The sequence below is a fragment of the Aquarana catesbeiana genome, linkage group LG02 (genome assembly GCF_042186555.1).
Source record: "Aquarana catesbeiana isolate 2022-GZ linkage group LG02, ASM4218655v1, whole genome shotgun sequence".
NCBI lineage: Eukaryota > Metazoa > Chordata > Amphibia > Anura > Ranidae > Aquarana > Aquarana catesbeiana.
In genome coordinates this window covers 423508830-423530061 of record NC_133325.1, presented here as the reverse complement: position 1 = coordinate 423530061, position 21232 = coordinate 423508830, and the positions used below count along the sequence as shown (strand labels likewise).

At 43.9% G+C, this 21232-nt stretch overlaps 1 long non-coding RNA gene across 1 annotated transcript in view; it reads right to left on the bottom strand.

Moving 5' to 3' along the window:
* The window catches only part of LOC141129947 (uncharacterized), a 101843-nt gene extending 81005 nt beyond the window's left edge, over positions 1 to 20838 (bottom strand). The window contains exons 1-2 of the long non-coding RNA XR_012241918.1: positions 20764 to 20838; positions 20323 to 20383 (exon numbers count right to left, since the gene is read on the bottom strand). This is a non-coding gene — a long non-coding RNA (uncharacterized lncRNA). The remainder of the gene's footprint in view (positions 1 to 20322; positions 20384 to 20763) is intronic.
* Positions 20839 to 21232: the final 394 nt, after the last annotated feature.

Here is a 21232-nt window from a genome sequence, read left to right as displayed (position 1 = left end):
ACACATCAGGTGTCCCTGGCGGAGCCCCCCCTCACATCAGGTGTCCCCGGCAGAGCCCCCCTCACATCAGGTGTTCCCGGCAGAGCCCCCCCTCACATCAGGTGTCCCCGGCAGAGCCCCCCTCACATTAGGTGTCCCCAGTGGAGCCCCCTCACATTAGGTAGCCCCGGCAGAGCCCCCCTCACATTAGGTGTCCCCGGTAGAGCTCCCCCTCACATCAGGTGTCCCCAGCGGAGCCCCCCCTCACATCAGGTGTCCCCGGCAGAGCCCCCCTCACATCAGGTGTCCCCAGCGGAGCTCCCCCTCACATCAGGTGTCCCCTGCGGAGCTCCCCTTCACATCATGGGTCCCGGCAGAGCTCCCCCTCACATCAGGTGTCCCCATCGGAGCTCCCCCTCACATCAGGTGTCCCCAGCGGAGCTCCTCCACACATCAGGTGTCCCTGGCGGAGCCCCCCTCACATCAGGTGTCCCCGGCAGAGCCCCCCTCACATCAGGTGTTCCCGGCAGAGCCCCCCCTCACATCAGGTGTCCCCGGCAGAGCCCCCCTCACATTAGGTGTCCCCAGTGGAGCCCCCCTCACATTAGGTGGCCCCGGCAGAGCCCCCCTCACATTAGGTGTCCCTGGTAGAGCCCCCCCTCACATCAGGTGTCCCCGTCAGAGCCCCCCTCACATTAGGTGTCCCCAGTGGAGCCCCCCCTCACATTAGGTGTCCCCAGTGGAGCCCCCCTCACATCAGGTGTCCCCAGTGGAGCCCCCTTGCGTCAGGTGTGTGTCCCCAGTATGTGTCCCCAGTGGAGCCCCCCTTGCATCAGGTGTGTGTCCCCAAAGGAGCCCCCCTCACATCAGGAGTCCCACAGCGGTGCGCCCCCCCCTACCTCAGAGGTGTCCTAGTAGTGTCCGCAGCATGGCCACCCTCCGCCCCGCTCCGCCTCACCCTGCCTCGCCCCGCCTACCCCCCGCCAGTCTGAAAGGGGCGGGGGGTAGGCGGGGTGAGGCGGAGCGGGGCGGAGGGTGGGCGGCGACGCAGGAGCTCCGTCTAGCCCCCCCCAGCCGTCTTCCTGTCTGATATGGAAAGGGGCGGGGGTTCTAGCCATGCTGCAGACACTACTAGGACACCTCGGCAGCGGCGGCGAATCGTGAAGAACCGGATTTCTCGGGACATTTCCCGGGACACCAGAAATTCGGGAATGTCGTCCAAGTCCCGGGAATGTCCCGGGAAATCCGGGACAGTTGGCAAGTATGCCTAACCTAATAGTGTAAAATGCAGCCGGATAAGGCTGTTTACATGCCACAGCTTTGCTTTGTATCCAGTGGTACTATGCCAGTCATTAAAGAGTCCCTTAAAATTAGAAACAATTAAGCTGTCATGGGCTACTTGGCCACTGTACTTATTGTCCCCACTATGCATGTACACCCAGATGTTATACCATTCTGCAATAAAAACGTTTGTAAACAAAAATTAGAAACAATGGCTTTGAAATGACAGAGCTCAATTCTTTGATGACATGTCGATGTAAGCCATCTTGTCCAGGTGCTTTATTGACCTTTATTTGGTCTAAATATTTCTGTGCCATATTAAAAACTTGGCCATTTCAGTAATTTGGGGCTGCACTGCAACCCAAGCCAAGCGATTATAAATTACAGTTTGGCAAAAAAAAATAAACAGGCATTCAGAAGGTGGCAGAATTGCCTCCCAAACACCTGACAGTGGCTGCATAGCTGCACTCTGTTAAGTGATCCACTGTGGATTGCTTTTTGAGCATAGGTTAGTGTGAACTGTAGCGATTATAACCCAAAAATAATAATTTAGTATAACTGCTTCTAATGCACACACCAATTATAATATAGATACAAAATATACCTTTATTTTTATTAAGAGAATGAACACAAAAGTTCCATCTGAAGCATTTTAAAGTCATGTACCTGTGTAAAGAAATCCAAAAGTAGGTCCACCCTGCTCACTGCTGGACCAAAGTTTATTAGTACAAACAAATGCACTATACAGAAAGATATCAAGAAAAAGAGCCTTAACATGGGTGATACATTTCTAAATTGTGAGTCTAAAGTGTGGGCCCTAGTCTTTGGATTTCTTTGCATTTTACTGCATTGATCTCTTGATGAAACAGATTTGAAATCCAGGAAACACATAGAGATTTAATTATCCTCATCCCACTGCACGAATTGATTTTAAAAAATCTGAAAAGTACACTTATTAAAATTCAATTGATTCTTAGAGTAGCCAAGCAGTGAGTTGTGAAGTTTTGAGGGTTATGAAGATAATATTAATACATTTGTATATAGCTTAATGGAAATGTATTGATTTTTGTCTGTAGTTTTATATATGTAAAAGCAACTGTTTATAGGGGAGTAAAAAGTATTGTCCCGTGTTGTAAAAATATTATGGGGTGAATTTACTAAAACTGGAGAGTGTAAAATCTGGTGCAGCTGTGCATGGTAGCCATAAGCTTCTAAACTTCAGCTTGTTCAATTAAGCTTTGACAAAAAAAAAAAAAAAACCTGGAAACTGATTAATTTCTATGCAGAGCTGCACCCGATTCTGCACTCTCCAATTTTAGCAACCCTTATGTCTTTTGAATAAATGAATGATGATGTCACACAGGCAGTTTGGCAGTTGGTGACAATCACCACCATCAGGTCCACTAAGAGACTGCATACCAGTCCCTGAAGAATCTCTTCCATTCTAGCTGAGCCAGGGAGATATTGTTCCAACCGCTAGTGATCGAGACTTAACCAGCGAGCAAGTGATTCCCTAGAGATAAGTGAGACCTTAAAAATTTCAAAAAACCTCTTATTTGGTTTAAATTAATTTGAGCTGGGCAAAGTCTGGGAACCACCATAAATTGCGGTTATCTTTTTATTTTTATTGTACTTGTGTGTCTACAATCAGCACCTTCTAAGAGAATTTGTGTATACTACCCATCACAGATTCCGGTTAATATAAAGTGATGTCACCTGTTACAAATTTGTCATTATCCCAGTGTTGCTACATGTACAAACACATAAATATTGTGAGCCAAAACATACAACCGCATTTTTGTTTGAACATAAATAGGATCAATAAATGTCCACAAAAGTGGTGTGTATACACGTAGACATTCAGAAGGAAAGCAAGCTCAGAGAGTGAACATATATTTGCAGCCAAGGCACTAGGAGTGCCATAACTCTTTTTGGGTCCCTCACATACAGTAAATAAGATTTATTTATAGGGTTCTACCGAGAAACACATTTTTGGTTCTTAAATACTGCCCAACAAAATCCAAGAAAACTGCTGGGTCTCAGTAAAGGGTGACCACCTATTTTATAGGGGCTATGAAGCAAAAAAGTTGTCTTTTCTTACATAATAACTTAATTTGAAACAGGAAGTATTCTTCTGTTTCTAATAACAAAGCTATTTAGATTCCCCAATATAGTCTATATCTATGTTGTTTGTTTCTGAAGATAAGAGGGTGCTAATTTCCATATAAAATTATCTCCTATCCCAAAAACGTAGAATACCTTGTTGTCTTTGCCTGTTTTAAAAAAAAAGAACTGTAATGAGAGAAATATGGAGGCTGCTGCCAGTTATATTTTGTATATGTAGGAAAGAATCCAGGCCTTTTTTAAAACAATCTACTGAGCTGGTCAGAACTAGTTTTTGAGGGAGTCTATTCCACATTTTCACAACTTTTACTGTGAAGAAGCCATTCCGTATTTGGAGGTTTCCTCCCGAAGTAAAGAGTTCTCAATTTGATGACCTGAAAGTGAATAACTACACCAAGTTTACTGTAGGAAACCATGTTTGTATTTATACATGTTAATCATATCCCCCCTTAATCTCCTCTTCTCAAGAGAGAATAAATTCAGTTCAGCTAATCGCTCCTCATAGTTGAGCTCCACCATGCCTCTTATCAGTTTGTTTGCCTTTTCTCTAGTTCCCCAATATATTTTTTGTGGACTGGTGCCCAAAACTGAACTGCATACTGTATTCCAGATGAAGTAATGATTACTCTTACTAATGATTTTTACAAAGGAAAATTGATATCTCTCTCTCTGAAGTCCATACCTCTCTTAATACAAGAAAGGATTTTGCTAGCATTAGAAACTGCAGCTTGGCATTGCGTGTTATTTAAACCTCATTTGCCAAATAGTTGCCCAATTAAACAGTGCATTAGGGTCTTCTTGTAAGTTGGAGACATCCTGTAAGGACATTATTCCACTACATAGCTTGGTGTCATCTGCAAATACTGAAATGGTACTTTTAATCCCAGACCCTATATCATTTATAAATATATTAAAAAGTAGGGGTCCCTGGCCCAGCACTGAACTTTGGGGTACACCACTAACAACCTTAGACATAGGGGGTGATTTACTAAAGACCTGCACCTGTGGTGCAGTGGAGAAATTGGAGCAATTGCACAAAAACCGGGACTCAAGACATTTATCAAAAATGATGGTGCACTTACATGCACCAAACCATATTTACATAGGAAGCGCTATTGCGCACTTGCACAATCCTTCGCGCCTACCATTAGCAAGCGCAGCCAAGGTAATCTTCTACATTTTTGTCTGAATACTGTGGATAACTTTACTACAGTGTCCCATCTTCTATTACCAGGCTAAAAAGTATGTATATAATATTGTTTAAATGCACAAATTCTGTCCAGAACAAGTAGATCTGTCTTACAACTAATCAAGCCTTTTTAAACCCTTCTTTCAGCTCACTCAACTGCACATGCGCATTGTCAAAGCTCACCATTTCATCCTCGCCTGACAGGGCGCACATGGTTTAGCTTGTTAAATATGCGTGTTGCACACAGGCGCATCTGCGTTCTCCAGCGTGCACAACTGCTTATACATTGGGCACTTGCTCATTGTAGTTCTAATCATGTCAATGAGCTTTTCCTTATCACATGGAGAATATTGCTTCCAGTTTTATTCCATTCATTCACTTCTTTTTGAAACAACTCAATATTCATTCTAGAGATCTTCCTCCTATCAACAACTGTGTGGATGTTCCCTGGACTTGTAATTGTGCATTTTATGGTGATAATCTATAATCATTGGTGGAGCCAAAACTTCCATGAAAACATCTTTTCAATACATGTCTGTGTATTGTGCATTCTGGACAATTCATTTCCCCATACACTGTGCAATCTGATTGGATGACCTTTAACCACCTCAATACTGGGAACTTTCACCCCCTTCCTTCCCAGACCAATTTTCAGCTTTCAGTGCTCTCTCACTTTGAATGACAATTACTCAGTCAGTATTTATTCACCACTTCATTTTTTATTTTTTGTGATATAAGCGAAAAAAGAGCGAATATTTTGAAAAAAAAAACAAAATTTTCTACTTTCTCTTTTAAAAGAAACCAAAAAAATTAAATTTTGTCAAAAATTTAGGCAAAAATGTATTCTACCACATGTGTTTGGTAAAAAAAAATCCTGATAATTGTATGATCATTGGTTTGTGTGAAAGTTATAGTGTCTACAAGCCATGCTACGCATTATTGAAAATGTATCAATCCTAATGCACTGATGGCCTAATGCACTGATCTCATTTCTTGAGGCCCTAAAATGTCAGGACAGTACAATAACCCCCCAAATGACCCATTTTTGGAAAGAAGACAGTCTGAGGTATTTAGTAAGAGGCATAGTGAATTTTTTTAAGTTGAATTTTTTTCCCCACAATGCTTTGGAAAATTAAGAAATATAGATTTTCTTTTTCTTCACTAAATTGTCATATTTACAAGTTATTTCTCACAAACGGTGCAGGCATAATTGCAATTACAACCCAAAATACATTCTGCTACTCGTCCTGAGTATGGCGATACCCCATGTGTGAGACTTTTCCACAGCCTGGCCACATACAGAGGCCCAACATCCATATAGCACCATCAGGCGTTCTAAAGGCATAAATTACACATTTCATTTCCTGAGTACCTATCACATTTTTGAAGGCCCTGGAGCACCAGGACAATGGAATTACCCACAAAATGACCCCATTTTGGAAAGAAAACAACCCAATGTATATTCTATGAGGCATAATGAGTCTTTTGAACATGTCATTTCTTTACACAAGTTTTTGAAAAATGTGGAAAGAAAATGAAAACCTATTATTTTCTCACAAAGTTGTCAATTTAGAAGATCTTTCTAACACATAGCATGCTCATAGCCAAAATGACACCCCAAAATACATTCTGCTACTCGTCCTGAGTATGGCGATACCGCCGGTGTGAGACTTTTCCACAGCCTGGCCACATACAGAGGCCCAACATCCATATAGCACCATCAGACGTTCTAAAGGCATAAATTACACATTTCATTTCCTGAGTACCTATCACATTTTTTAAGGCCCTGGAGCACCAGGACAATGGAATTACCCACAAAATGATCCCATTTTGGAAAGAAAACAACCCAATGTATATTCTATGAGGCATAATGAGTCTTTTGAACATGTCATTTCTTTCCACAAGTTTTTGAAAAATGTGGAAAGAAAATGAAAACCTATTTTTTTTCTCACAAAGTTGTCAATTTAGAAGATCTTTCTTACACATAGCATGTACATAGCCAAAATGACACCCCAAAATACATTCTGTTACTCATCCTGAGTATGGCGATACCCCATGTGTGAGACTTTTCCACTACCTGGCCACATACAGAGGCCCGACATGCAAGTAGCACCTCCAGGCTTCTAACACATAGCATGTACACACCAAGAATTACACCTCAAAATACATTCTGCTGAGCAAAAGGTAAAAAAAAAAAGCTCACCTGTGCAGGCAGGAATACCGTTCCAGAGCAGCCAAAGCATTTGTCCAGACAGCCAAAGGAAATGTCCAGGAATTGTCCAGGCAGCAGACAGATATGGAAAAGTATGAACATGGTTCAGTACAGTCCAAGGTTTAGTAGGCAGTTCAGGTAACAGGCATAGGCATGGCCAGTCCAGGTGGCAGGCAAAGGCATGGCAAGGTCATGTGGCAGGCAAAGGCATGGCAAGGTCATGTGGCAGGCAAAGGCATGGCCAGTCAAGGTGGCAGGCAGAGGCATGACCAGTTCAGGTGGCAGTAGGCAGCACTTTGTACATTGGGCCTTGGTCAGGTAAGACCTGAGGACAGGGGTAGAGGCTTCTTCCCACCCAAATCTCTACGAAGCCTCCAAGTCTCCAGACCCTAATCCGAGAAAACTAAAAACCCGGAGAAAAATGTTTTCTCCACTCAGAAAACCTTTTCTGGAGCCCCTCACATATGTGAGACCCCTGTGCTGTACTGTGGCAGGGCAAATGATCAGTTCAGGAGGCAGGCAAAATGCATGGTCATTTAACAGTCCGGGTCAATTCACTTTGAAGGCAGAAAGATGTTTGGCAGAGGCATAGTCGTTAACAGTCCGGGTCAATTCACGTTGCAGGCAGAAACATGTTTGGCAGAGGCATAGTCGTTAACAGTCTGGGTCATTCACAGAAATGGCAGATAGTGGAAAAAAATCATCTTCACTGTACTAATAGTGTAGTGAAGTATGATAGCTCCAATAGCACGTTCCAATACAGAGGCCTGGTTGGGAGGGACATTGGGGACAGTAGTATCGGGTGTCACGGCGAATTCCTCTACTTGCACTTGCACACACACGACATTTTTTGGGGGGTTTGTGACCTGTTTGGGTAAGAGGGAGGATTTCGGGAAAGTGCCTTTCATGGAGTCTGGCTAATGAATCGGAGCAAATTAGTTGAGGGGCTTGGCCTTGGGGATAGAGAAGGGCTGTGACAACGTCTTTGTCACGAACGTTCGTTCCGTTCCAGAAGACGTGCACCTATACGCATGCGCGAGTCACGGACTGCACGCACGAATGTGCGCATGCGCGCACGTTAGATGCGCTTTGGCGCCCAATAGCTTTTAAAAGATGCTCAATGGCGCTGCCCCTTGTGGTTTGATCTGCTTCCGTTCCCTGTGTTCCTGATTGTACCAGTACTCTGTTCCTGTGTTTGACCCGGCTTCCTGACCCTGCTTATGTCTCCAATCCTGACTTTGGCTAGTTTGACCCGGCTCTGCTACCTACCTGATTGCTGTTGCCAAGACCCAGCCTGGACTCTGACTATTCTCTGCCTGCCGTTTCTGCTGTACTTCCTGATGTGTATGACCCGGCTCGTCTGACTCCGCTTCTGTTTGCTGACCTGCATCCACTGCTCAGCAAACCTGCATCTGCTGACCTGCATCCGCTGCTCTGCAAACCTGCATCTGCTGACCTGCATCCACTGCTCTGCAAACCTGCATCCGCTACTCTGCAAACCTGCATCTGCTGACCTGCATCCGCTGCTCTGCAAACCTGCATCTGCTGACCTGCATCCGCTACTCTGCAAACCTGCATCTGCTAACCTGCATCCGCTGCTCTGCAAACCTACACCTGCTGACCTGCATCCGCTGCTCTGTAATCTGCACCTGCTGACCTGCATGCACTCTGCTACTAACCTACATCTGCTGATCTGCAACCACCACTCCAGCTTCCACGCAAGGACACAACTTCAAGCAGTAAGGACTCAGGCACCTTTACCTCACTGTACTCTTACCGCCACTGTTCCCACTCCAGTGGTCTCCGAGCCAGGGTGGTATGGGAGGTCTCCCTCCACACGTCAGGCTCACCTCCCAGGTACGTTATAGTCTTCTTGGAATTTTAGATAGGTTAGGGAACTTTGGGTGCACTTAGAAAAAATTATATATGAATTAAATAGGGCAAGTTGTATCTTGTACCAAAATAGTGATCTCCTGGTGACCAAGTAGGGCTGTATCATCTGGTTGTTCATATCCACCCCCCATGTATAGGTTGTACTCATGCACACATTTTGGCTTCTGTATGGGGCCTCCTCTTCTCTGAAGTTCCACCAAGGTGTTGTCATGTATTGTTGAAAGGATGTAGACATCTCTTTTTTTATCTCTCCACTTCACCGCTAGTACTTCTTCAATCCGCATACTGGCCATTTCACCCTGCTTCAATTTCTTGGTGACCAATCTTTGTGGGAAGCCTTTGCGGTTGGTCCGTGCTGTCCCACAGGCCACAGTGTTCTTTAGGTACAAATGGCGGAAAAGTGGGAGACTAGTGTAGAAATTGTCTACATATAGGTGGTAACCTTTCCCAAGTAATGGTTGGATCAGCTGCCAGACAATTTTGCAACTTGTTCCCATGTAGGTAGGGCATCCAGGGGGGTTTAGCTGTCTGTCTTTTCCCTCATAAATGATAAAGTCATATGTGTAACCCGTGGCCCTGTCACACACCTTAAAAAATTTTACCCCACGTCTGGCTCTTTTACTGGGGAGGTATTGTTTTATTTCGAGTCTTCCGGTGAAGTGTACCAGGGATTCATCCACACATATATTTCTATCAGGGGTAAACATCTCCTTGAAGCTGGCGCAAAAAAAAATTGATTAGGGACCGAATTTTGAATAATTTATGGTAACTGGAATGATTTCGAGGGAGGCATTGGGCATTGTTATTGAAGTATAAAAATCTCATGATCATCTCATAACGGGTTCTGGGCATCAATGACGAATAGACCGGCATGTGGTGGATAGGTTGGGTAGACCAGTAGGAATGGAGTTCATTTTTTTTTTTTGTCAGCTCCATGTTGAGTGTTAGGCCAAGAAAAATTTAAAATTCTTCCACGGTGAGGGGTTTCCAAACAAGAGGACGGGCATATGAGGAACTCGGATTGTTGGCTATATGTTGGCTGGCGTATAGATTACATTGCTCCACAATGTAGGTTAGGAGATCATTGGTAAAAAATAAATGAAAATAATAAAGTGGGGTTACATTTTCCGTCTGCATCTGAGGGCCTGGCTGGGCTGTAAAAAGGGGTATTAAAGGTTCTACTGATGTATCGGGCAGCCATGTTGGATACAGTAGAACATCTGGGAGGCTAGTATGGGCACTGCCTCGTTGATGGGATCCATTGCTAGCATCTGGCCTATCTTCTAGGAAGGTTGCAGAACTACTGGTGGATGCCTGCCTATCCCGGAGTGCTGCACTGCTGGTGGATGCCTGCTGGTGGATGCCCTGGAGTGCTGCGCTACTGGTGGATGCCTGCATATCATCCTGGAGTGCTGGGCTGCTGGTGGATGCCTGCATATCATCCTGGAGTGCTGCGCTGCTGGTGGATGCCTGCTGGTGGATGCCCTGGAGTGCTGCGCTGCTGGTGAATGTCTCCTCCTGCTCATTTCTCCTGATTCTCCTTGTTAGGATTCTATCTTCCTCTGTTTCCAAATCGGAGCCACTGCTTTCCACTGGCTCATAGTCGCTATCCGAGTCTGACGGAGAGAATTCCCCACTACTCTCGTCCGACATACTCTGGAGTATTTGGAGAGCCTCCTCTGCGCTGTAAGATCTTTTCGTCATGTTGGCGGGCAGATGTGTCAGATGGCAGGCGGCAGATGTGTCAGATGGCGGGCGGCAGATGTGCCAGATGGTGGGCGGCTGTGCCAGATGGTGGGTGGCTAGATGTGCCTGATGTTGGCGGGCAGATGTGCCTGATGTTGGCGGGCAGATGTGCCTGATCGTGGGCAGATGGCGGGTGGCAGATGTGCCTGATGGCGGGCGGCAGATGTGCCTGATGGTGGGCGGCAGATGTGCCTGATGGTGGGCGGCAGATATGCCTGATGATTGGCGGGCAGATGTGCCTAATGATGGCAGGCAGATGTGCCTGATGATGGTGGGCGGCTGATGTGTCAGCTGTTGACGGGCTGATGTGCCAGCTGATGAAGGGCTGATGTGCCAGCTTATGACGGGCTGATGTGCCAGCTGATGACGGGCTGATGTGTCAGCTGATGACGGGCTGATGTGTCAGCTATTGACGGGGTTGATGTGCCAGCTGTTGACAGGCTGATGTGCCTGATCGTGGGCAGATGGCGAATGGCAGATGTGCCAGATGGCGGGCGGCAGATGTGCCAGATGGTGGGCGGCAGATGTACCTGATGGCGGGTGGCAGATGTGCCAGATGTTGGCGGGTGGCAGATGTGTCAGATGGCGGGCGGCAGATGTGCCTGATGGCGGGCGGCAGATGTGCCTGATGGTGGGCGGCAGATGTGCCTGATGATTGGCGGGCAGATGTGCCTGATGACTGGCGGGCAGATGTGCCTGATGGTGGGCGGCAGATGTGCCTGATGATTGGCGGGCAGATGTGCCTGATGATTGGCGGGCAGATGTGCCTGATGATTGGCGGGCAGATGTGCCTGATGACTGGCGGACAGATGTGCCTGATGACTGGCGGGCAGATGTGCCTGATGATGACGGGCTGATGTGCCCGCTGTTGGTGGACAGATGTGCCCGCTGTTGGTGGACAGATGTGCCAGTTGTTGACGGGCAGATGTTCACTGACAGGTGTTTTCACTGTTTTGGGGACAATGTGTTTTGGGGACACTGTGTTTTGGGGACACTAGCTGGGTGATCAGTGGGTAAACAGCAAACAAACAGCTATAAAACTCACTGATCTCCCGGCTGCAGCACAGATCTCTCTTCCTCTCCTCACTGACAGGCTCTGTGTGAGGAGAGGAAGAGATGAGAGCAGTTACAACGCTCTCTATTTACATTACATGACGACTGTGATTTGACACAGTCATCATGTGATCAGGAGGGCCAATCACAAGGCCCTCCTGTGTTGTACTGTCTCTGGGGGGCACAGGCAGATCGGGATCACGCCACTGCGTGGGCAAGTGGCGGCGCGATATCCTGTCAACTGCCACCCCTCCCCCTTGTTTACCATACGATGGCTGTGATTACACACAGCCATTGTGCGGATCAGGAGGGCAAATCACATTGCCCTCCTGCCGCTCCGAGATGCGGCGTGTCCGAGTGACACGCGCGCATCGGGATTGCACGGCTGAGCAGGAGCGCGCCCGCGCGATCCTGCTCCTTCTGAAGGACGTTCGGGAACGTCCAGTCAGAAGGAGGGAGCTCCCACCCAGCCACTGCACATAAACGGCCGGGTGGGAGCTCCCTCCTTCTGACTGGACGTTCCCGAACGTCCTTCAGAAGGAGCAAGATCGCGCGGGCTCACTCCTGCTCAGCTGCGCGATCCCGATGCGCGCGTGTCCCGATACACTCATTTGTCTGAGCAATTAATTTTCCCATACACGGGGGCTGATTTACAAACCGTTTGCGCCATGAGTTGAGGTGCACGCTGAGGCGCAACGTACATTTTGGTATTTATGAAACGTTTGCGCCGGTAAGGCTCGATTCACATATATGCATGTTGCTTTTGAGCGTTTCTGCAGTGCTTTTTGCGGTGCTTGCCACATTTTTGAACATGCGTTTTTGCAACATTTTTGTGTATTTTTTATATTGTATACAGTGTAAAAAAAAAAGGAAAGAAAAAAAACGCAAAACGCTGCAAAAATGCGGTAAAAACGCTGTAAAAATGCGGTACTTGCGTTCTGGATGCGGGTCCATTGAATTCTATTACATGCAAAACGCTGCTTTTTAAATGAAAAAAAGTCCCCAACCCTTTCCAAAAACAGCGCAGAGGCACAAAAATGCATTGATGTGGACATGTTCCATAGGAACCCATGTTAAAAAATTCCCATGCATTTCTGCAAAATGCTAAATGCATCAAAAAACGCATTAGTGTGAATAGAGCCTAACACAGCGCTATTCACCATTTACTACAGTAATCTCGGCGCATGGGAGGAGGTGATCAGTGCGCCACTATGAACATGGCACAGGACATCTTCAACTCAAAATTAAAAGAAGCTGGAAGTGCCAATATTATGGGGTGATGTGAAGAAGTATAGTAATAACTGCCCAAGTAACAAATATGCCCAAAATAGAATGAGAAAGTAACTTTTTCTGAACAAGTTTGCTGTGCCTGCAAGTACGTTTATTACTGTGTGAGGTCAATTTAAGCACTGCGCATGCGCAAGCGGCATTTGCGCTCGTTCAAATGCGTTGGTTCACTGCGTGGCCAAAATCGTAGTAAATGTCAAGTAACGTAAACGCATTTGCATGGGTTGAACGGGCGCACCTCTAAACTTGACATTTTTTTTTTTTACACTGGTTCACTTTTATGAGTTTTTTTTTGTAGGATATTTGCACACAGGTCATGTTAGCGTGTTACGTTGCCAACATGTGACATGTACTTTGTTAAAATTATGTAAAAAGACTCTCGCTACTCTAGCTCCTCCTAAAAAGGGCATTTAACCTTACCCCTCTAATATATATGATTTCCTTGGGCTGGTTTTTGCTTTTAAAGGGGAACTCCACACTCCATTCTCCAATCTCCAAAGGCTGTGAGCTGCCTTCATCAATCCAAACCACATCCTTTTTCAGAGCATACAACAGGGCCAGCTAGGAAAAAGGTGAGAAGAGCGATCGCCCAACTCCCTCCTGAACCATACAAGGCCCACATGCACTCAACATAGCTGGCTGCCTTTGGGGCATGTTGGGCTCAGCCCAATACCAACCACAAAGCACCTTGTACCCACTAGTTTAAAGGGGCTTTCCACATTCTGTAAAGCCCCCCTGTCTGCCAGCCCCCCACAACCCCAGCCTAGGGTTGTGTGGAAGAGGCCCTTGTCCCCCTGAATATGGGAACAAGGTGGTTGACTTTTAGGGTGCCCGAGCCCCTCCTACCCCTAAGCACCCACCCCCCTTTCATGGGCTGGCTTGCTGTGTGTTTGGCTAGGGGTTTGTTAGTGCGTGGGAAGGGCACAATATTTTTAGATTTTGGGGTGGTATTTTTCACGTGGGGGTTCTCATTTTAAGCCTTTTATAGCCCCAAATGGCCTTGTATGTATTGGGAGGGCAGGCTATTTTTAGGTTTGTGTTAAAATCTTGCAGCTGCAATGTAGATTTGGATGTTTTCTCTAAAGCCGTAAATCTTTGAAGTAGCATTTTGGATACATGCTACAGATGCACCACTTTACAGGCAGAGTAAGCCCCCCCCCCCCCCAAGTTACTAGATTTAGGGCTAGTTCACTCCATAGAAACGTAGTCCAGATGCATGTGCATATTTGATGCTATCCAGTGCATTTATGTTTTTGGTGCGTTTTTGATGCAGACCAGTACTTTTTTCAACCTTCTTTTTTCTTAACCTTAATTAAGGACATGCTGGATGATGTGTTTAATTTTGGACAGGGGGGTGGCTTATTTGTTTTTAGCTGCATTTGGGTTGGTCTGGGCATGCTCAGGGACTTTCTCTTTTTTTGTGTGTGAATAGCACTTGGATGTTTCTGGGCATGCTCAGAGAGTGTGTTTTTTTGGGTTAGTAATTTAAGGACATCCTTAACAAGTGTACCCACTTTGAAGTTCTCTCTATATTGGGTGAACTTGCATTTTGTGTGTTTCATGGACTGTGCATGTGTTTTCAATTGCCTCATTAGCACACAAACCTATGTAATATAAAGCTTGCAGATAGCATTCTTTACCTTGCCCTGAAAAGAGACAAGATTGTGTCGGGGGGCCCCAGCAAGAGAGTACATTTGGGTGTCCTTATCGAGTTTGTAACATGTATTTTCTCTATGTATTTTGTTTATGTCTTTGCAAAACAGATGTGTTTTCGAGCAGGTTTTTTTTTTTTACTTTGGTTTGTTGTATTTTTTGGGTAGGTGATATTTTCCCTTGAAATATATTTGATGGCAATGTGTGTCATTTGTAGGTTGTTCACTTTGATTTAATTGTCTGTGCTGCATTATTTTGCAAAAACGTTCTCAAGATGTTGACTAATGTTTAAATCCTTAATAAATCCATTTGTGGGCACAGTTCTTTTAACTCATGTTAACCATATTCTAGTGTCTCAAATTAACATACATGTGTTTTTTGATTTCCTTGCTCTTTTCCAAGTCCTGTTTTGTTGACCAATAAAATTTGTAGCAATTTTTTATGTTTTTGTGTTTTTTGTTACTTTTCATGCAACACATTTCCCAGCTGCAGCTTAACTAGACTGATTGGCATGGCAAATCCCAAAAATGTTTGATTTGTCTTACTATCCTGGTGCCTTCATGGTAGCATATGCATGGATTGTGTGTATGCTGCCATGGATAGGCACCAGGAAAGAAATTACAGAGGGAAGTATTCAATTTTCCATTTTAGTGCAGTGGTTCTCAGCCTCCAGTTCTCAAGTACCCCTCGACAGGACATGTTTAGGGGATTTTATCCTGGCTAAACTAGCTGTCCAAAATACAAAGCCATTAACTGATTTAAAGCACCTGTGCAAGATGAAGGAAAACCTGCAAACATGGCCTGTTGGGGGTACTTGAGGACAGGGTTGAGAAGCACTGATTTAGAGCACTGAGCTAAAATCTAGCACAAGACAATCCTATTCTAATTGTGGGCATGTGAGGGAAACCAAGTGAGTGTTAGAACCCCTACTTGTCTTTTTTAGGTTGGGCTTTGTGTCCCTTTTCTTAAAATTGGCTTCACTTCCTGTCACATAGCTAAACAGGAAGTGAGGGTAAAACCCTACCAATGCCTTTCCTTGGGGGGACACAGGTTAATCCAACTAGTGTCCCCATTAGGCAAATTGCACTCTAGCACTTTGTTGTGTAAACCCCAAATTATTATGTATTTTGGGGTTTATTAAAGGCAAATCCACTCTGCAATACAAGCGTACTCGCTGAAAATCTGAGGGGAAGCACTGGTGATTTCATCATCCAATCATGTAGAAGCAAAGATGCTGTTTTTTATTTTCCTTGCACGTCCCCATCGGATCTCCACCAACTGCACTTGTAGTGCAAAGTGGATTTACCTTTAATAAATCAACCCCAAAGACTTTCCCTGTTTTTAGCTATCTTGGGTTTACATTGAGGGGGAGTTTACATGCCACAGATTGTACATGAAGACCCCTTTCACACTGAGGCGTTTTGCAGGCGCTAAAAATAGTGCTTGCAAAGCACCCTGAAACAGCCGCTGCTGTGTCTCCAGTGTGAAAGCCCTCTGGGCTTTCATATTGGAGTGAATGGAGCCGCTCTTTCAGGGGACTTTGCAGGCGCTATTTTTAGCGCCTGCAAAACACCTCAGTGTGAAAAAATGATTACAATGATATCCATTGTACTCTGCTAAAAATATATATAATGTTTGAGGGTTCTAATTAATTTTCAAGCAAAAAAATACAGATTTTAACTTGTAAATAGAAATAGGCTTGGTCCTTAAGGCCCGGTTCACACTTGTGTGATACCAGACATCGCATGTAATTTGCAGCGAACCGCCGTTCACATTACATGCAATGTCTGTGTGGTGCGATATCAGCCATACAGATAGTATATGGCTGATATCGCACTGCATTTGGTGCAAACACGCACAAACATGAACACACATGCGATCTGATTCTGGTCCAAACAGAAAAAAGGGTCCCATGCGTGTTTGCACCGAATGTGGTGCGATATTAGCCATACTATCTGTATGGCTGATATCGCACCGCACAGACATCGCATGTAATGTGAACGGCAGTGCACTGCGAATTACATGCGATGTCTGGCATCGCACAAGTGTGAACCGGGCCTTAATGTATGCCGTGTGTGTGGTTTTTTTTTTGTATAGATTTGTTATAATATATATAGACACACACATGATCACACAGATAATATACATAGGGGGGGGGGGGAACTACCCATAGACACACACATGATCACACAGATAATATACATGGGGGGGGGGACTACCCATAGACACACACATGATCACACAGATAATATGCTGGAAATACTGCCCTCTTTGTGAGCAATATATTTTTCGCGCTTGTTCAAAAAAAGGGGTTACAACATTGCTACCTTTGGTTTCTTTAAGGCTCGATTCACACCTATGCATGTTGCTTTTGAGCGTTTTTGGAGTTTTTTTTTTCATGCTTGCCACGTTTTTGAGCAGCGTTTTTGTAGCGTTTTTGCGGCGTTTTTGCCGCGATTTGCGTTTTTTTTTTTTTTTACAGTTTTTTTTTACAGTCTAAAAAAAAAAATTTTTTAAAAATTAAAAAAAAAAAAAAACGGCAAAAACGCATCAAAAACGCATCAAAAACGCTGCAAAACGCTGCAAAAACTGTGCACTTGCGTTTTTGATGCTTGTCCATTGAAATCCATTACATGCAAAACGCTGCTTTTTGCATGAAAAAAAGTCCCCGACCCTTTCCAAAAATGCAGAGAAACAAAAAGGCATTGATGTGAACATGTTCCATAGGAACCCATGTTAAAAAATTCCCGTGCATTTCTGCAAAATGCAAAATGCATCAAAAAACGCGCTAGTGTGAATGGAGCCTAAGGCTGGATTCACACCTATGCAGTTTTAGTGCTTTTTGCATTTTGCCGATTTGCACTACAGAACGTGTTCCATAGGAAACCATGGTAAATGGACTGTAGTGCAAATCTGCAAAATGCAAAAAGCACCAAAAGTGCATAGGTGTGAATCCAGCCTAAGGCTGGATTCACACCTGTGCAGTTTTAGGGCTTTTTGCATTTTGCAGATTTGCACTACAGTCCATTTAACATGGTTTCCTATGGAACAAGTTCTGTAGTGCAAATCTGCAAAATGCAAAAAGCACTAAAAATGCATAGGTGTGAATCCAGCCTTAGTACTAACGTTCTGAGGGCCAATTCACACCAGATGCAGTTCCAAGCGCTTTTTTTCTGCAACGGAACTGACTAGAAACTGACTGCATGGTGTGAACTAGAGCCATTGGAATACATGGAAAACACTGCATGCATTTTTAGTGCTAGTTCACACCAGACGCAGTTCCGTGCGCTTTTTTCTGCACTAAAAATGCACGCACAGTGTTTTCCATGTATTCCAGTGGCTCTAGTTCACACCACGCAGTCAGTTTCTGGTGCAGAAACTGACCGGAACTGACTGTATGAGGCCTGGTTCACACCTATACAGGTTCCAGTTTGCATACTCCAGGTGCAGTTTGCGTTTTTCAATAAACGTTTTTGATCCATTGAAGTCTATGGAACCAAAAACCAGAGAAAAGTCCCTGGCTCTTTCCATAAAATACACAGATGTGAACATGACCCATAGGAAACAATGTTAAATGGACTGTAGTGTGTTTCTGCAAAACTGAAAACGCGCTAAAAAATGCATAGGTGTGAACCAGGCCTTAGTGCAGAAAAAACTGCATGGAACTGCATCTGGTGTGAACTGGCCCTGAGGCTGAATCACACCTATGCATTTTTAGTGCTTTTTGCATTTTGCAGATTTGCAGTACAGTCCATTTACCATGGTTTCCTGTGGAACACGTTCTGTAGTGCAAATCTGCAAAATTCAAAAAGCACTAAAAATGCATAGGTGTGAATCCAGCCTCAGGGCAGAAAAAAAAACGCACGGAACTGCATCTGGTTTTGTGCTGACACATTCTGAATAGGAGTTACTAATCAGCTACACCACCAGACACAAGCTGCTTTCTCCTTCTGGGTATTAACCCTTTACATATTGCACAGTGTATGGGGAAAGAATTGCTCAGACAAATGAGTGGATTTAAAGTCATCCAATCAGATTGCAAAGTGTATGGGGAAAGAATTGCTCAGATAGATGAGTAGATTTATATGTTATCCAATCACATTGCACGGTGTATGGGGAAATGAATTGTCCAGAATGCATAATACACAGACATGTATTAAGAAGATGTTTTCATGGAAGTTTCAGGTCCAACAATGATTATAGATTATCACCATAAAATGCACACAATTACATTTTGACAATTATGACATTTCACATCCAAGTCCAGGGAATATCCGCACAGTTGTTGATAGGAGGAAGATCTCTAGAATAAATATTGAGTTGTTTCAAAAAGAAATTAATGAATGGAATAAAACTGGAAGCAATATTCTCCATGTGATAAGGAAAAGCTCATTAACATGATCAGCATTACAATGAGCAAGTGCCCGATGTCTGTTCTGTATTTAAGAATGTGTCTGCACCCATGCGCGCAACGATTCCGCGCATCCAGTGCAAGTCACCAGCTGGTTTCTATTCTTTTAAGTATGCGCCATGTCGCAATAACTATTACTGCTCACACAAATGCGCCAACATGTTCGTAAATCAGCCCCATAGTGTATGAATCATTAAACGCTAATCCCTGAATACAGTCTATTAGCCAGTTTTCTATCCATTTACAAAGTGATTTTTCCAAGCCGATGGGCTTTACCTAACACATTGGCCGTGTGCGGGGAAATGTGTCAAATGTTTTTGTTTACATCCTCATAAAAAGAAATTACATTTGTTTGACAACCTCTTTTCTATGCTGCCTATTGCTTAAAATATTTATTTTTTTCTAGCAAAAAATCATCTATGTGTTCTTTGATTAAATTCGTCAGTATCTTCCCAACTATAGAAGTTAAACTAACCAGTCTGTAGCTACTTGGTAAAAACTTTAATCCCTTTTTAAACATAGGCACCACATTACACCAATACAGTGGTACTATGCCAGTGTCTAAAGAGTCCCTAAAAATTAGAAACAATGGCTTTGAAATACCAGTGCTCAACACTTTTAGGATATATGGGTGTAAGCCATCTGGTCCAGGTGGGTTATTCACCTGTATTCTGTCTAAATATTTGTGGACCATATCAATTTTGAGCCATAGTGGTTCATTTAGGGCCATTACCATCCCTTTTATGGACTTGAGTTCTCCCATGTTCCCTTGTATGCACAGAGCTGAAGAAGGTATTTAATAAATTTGTCCCCAGTCACCAACTCTAAATTGTCTAGTAAAGGGCCTACATACTCAGACCTGGCCTTTTTACTGTTAATATATTTAAAGAATTTTGGGGGGTTGGTTTCACGCTCTTTTGCAACCTGTCATTCAGTTTGAATTTTTGTAGCCTTGATTTCCTTTTTTCCCTTTTTTGTTATATTCTTTGTAACTTTTAAATTAGAATAGCGTTCCTTCATTTGTATATATTTAAATGCTCTTATCTTATTCTTTATTGCTTTTTAACTTTGGCCATGAGTTTTATGTTTAGCCTTTTAAACATACTGCCAATGGGAAATTATTTTTCAGTGCGTTCACATACAGTCATTTTGGAGCATTCCCATTTCTGTTCTGTGTTCTTCAATCACAACATTCCCTCCCAGTATAAGTCTTGGAGAGCAGCCCTCAGCCTTGGAAAATGTGCTCTCTTAAAGTTAAGTTTTGTTTTTCCAGTATGTGCTTGTTGCTTACAGCTAACATTAAATGAAATCCTGTTATGCTTCGCTACCTAGATGTTCTTTTTTATGAACATTAGTAATAAGCTCTGCATAGTTTACGATTACCAGGTCCAGCAGAGTACCCTTTCTAGTTGGGGCTTCTATCAACTGTACCATTAAATTGTCTTGAAAAAAAGTTTATAAACACAGTATTCCTATCATGTGAAACATATTTACTTTATTCATTGGTTCATGCAGCTTCCAGTGCCCAGAGCTACCCCTAGAGCTTTCCTTCTTTCTGAAAAAGAGAATGGAATACCTGAATACTTGCAAACAGGTGTAGCACTATTTTTCTCGATCTCTGCGGCTACTGAGGTATGATGGCGCCACCTGTATAGTATTTAGGAGCAGAGTCTTCATAATCTGTGTGATCAGGACAGGATCTTTAACAAGCACAGTGCCTCCACTCAATTGGGGCTTGTGTATAACAAGTGAAATCCCAATTGAGAAATATATCTTCACATAGACAGTAATCCACACAGCATTGTATTTGAAAGTCCATGTATTGAAGAAATAACATTCAGTGAACTATCCAACATAAAGTATTTTCCAAACAGGAACATGAAATCATTAACAGTCTCTATGTATGTCTCAGTGATGTGAATCTGCAGCACTTACACAGTCTGTGTCCCCTTAGCAGGCATTACTGTTCTCCTCTCCACAGGTCCCTCTCTCCACCCACTTACCCACAAAACCCCTTGCCATCCTCTGCTCTTCTTGATGACCTCATCCTTGGTGAGAGAGAGAGCATAGCAACAATATTGGAAAAGGGCAAACACTGCATAACAAGAGTATACACTTAGTAAATGGTCAAAAAAATTATCACATCACTACACAGGTATAATGAGACATGAGGCAGGCATTGATGGTTTGTTAATCAGTGCTCATTTAGTCAGCAAGTTTTTGGTTAGTGCCAGCTCCTGTGACCAGACATCAGTTAGAGTGTATGTAGGGTGCACAAACCATAACATCACACTTTTAAGAAGCTTTCGTACTGAAACAATTGTAATAAGAGGGGTTATGGTCTTCCAGCAAGATGGCGTTTTTAGATTCTTCCTGTACCTCTATTACCTGCATACTGAATTTT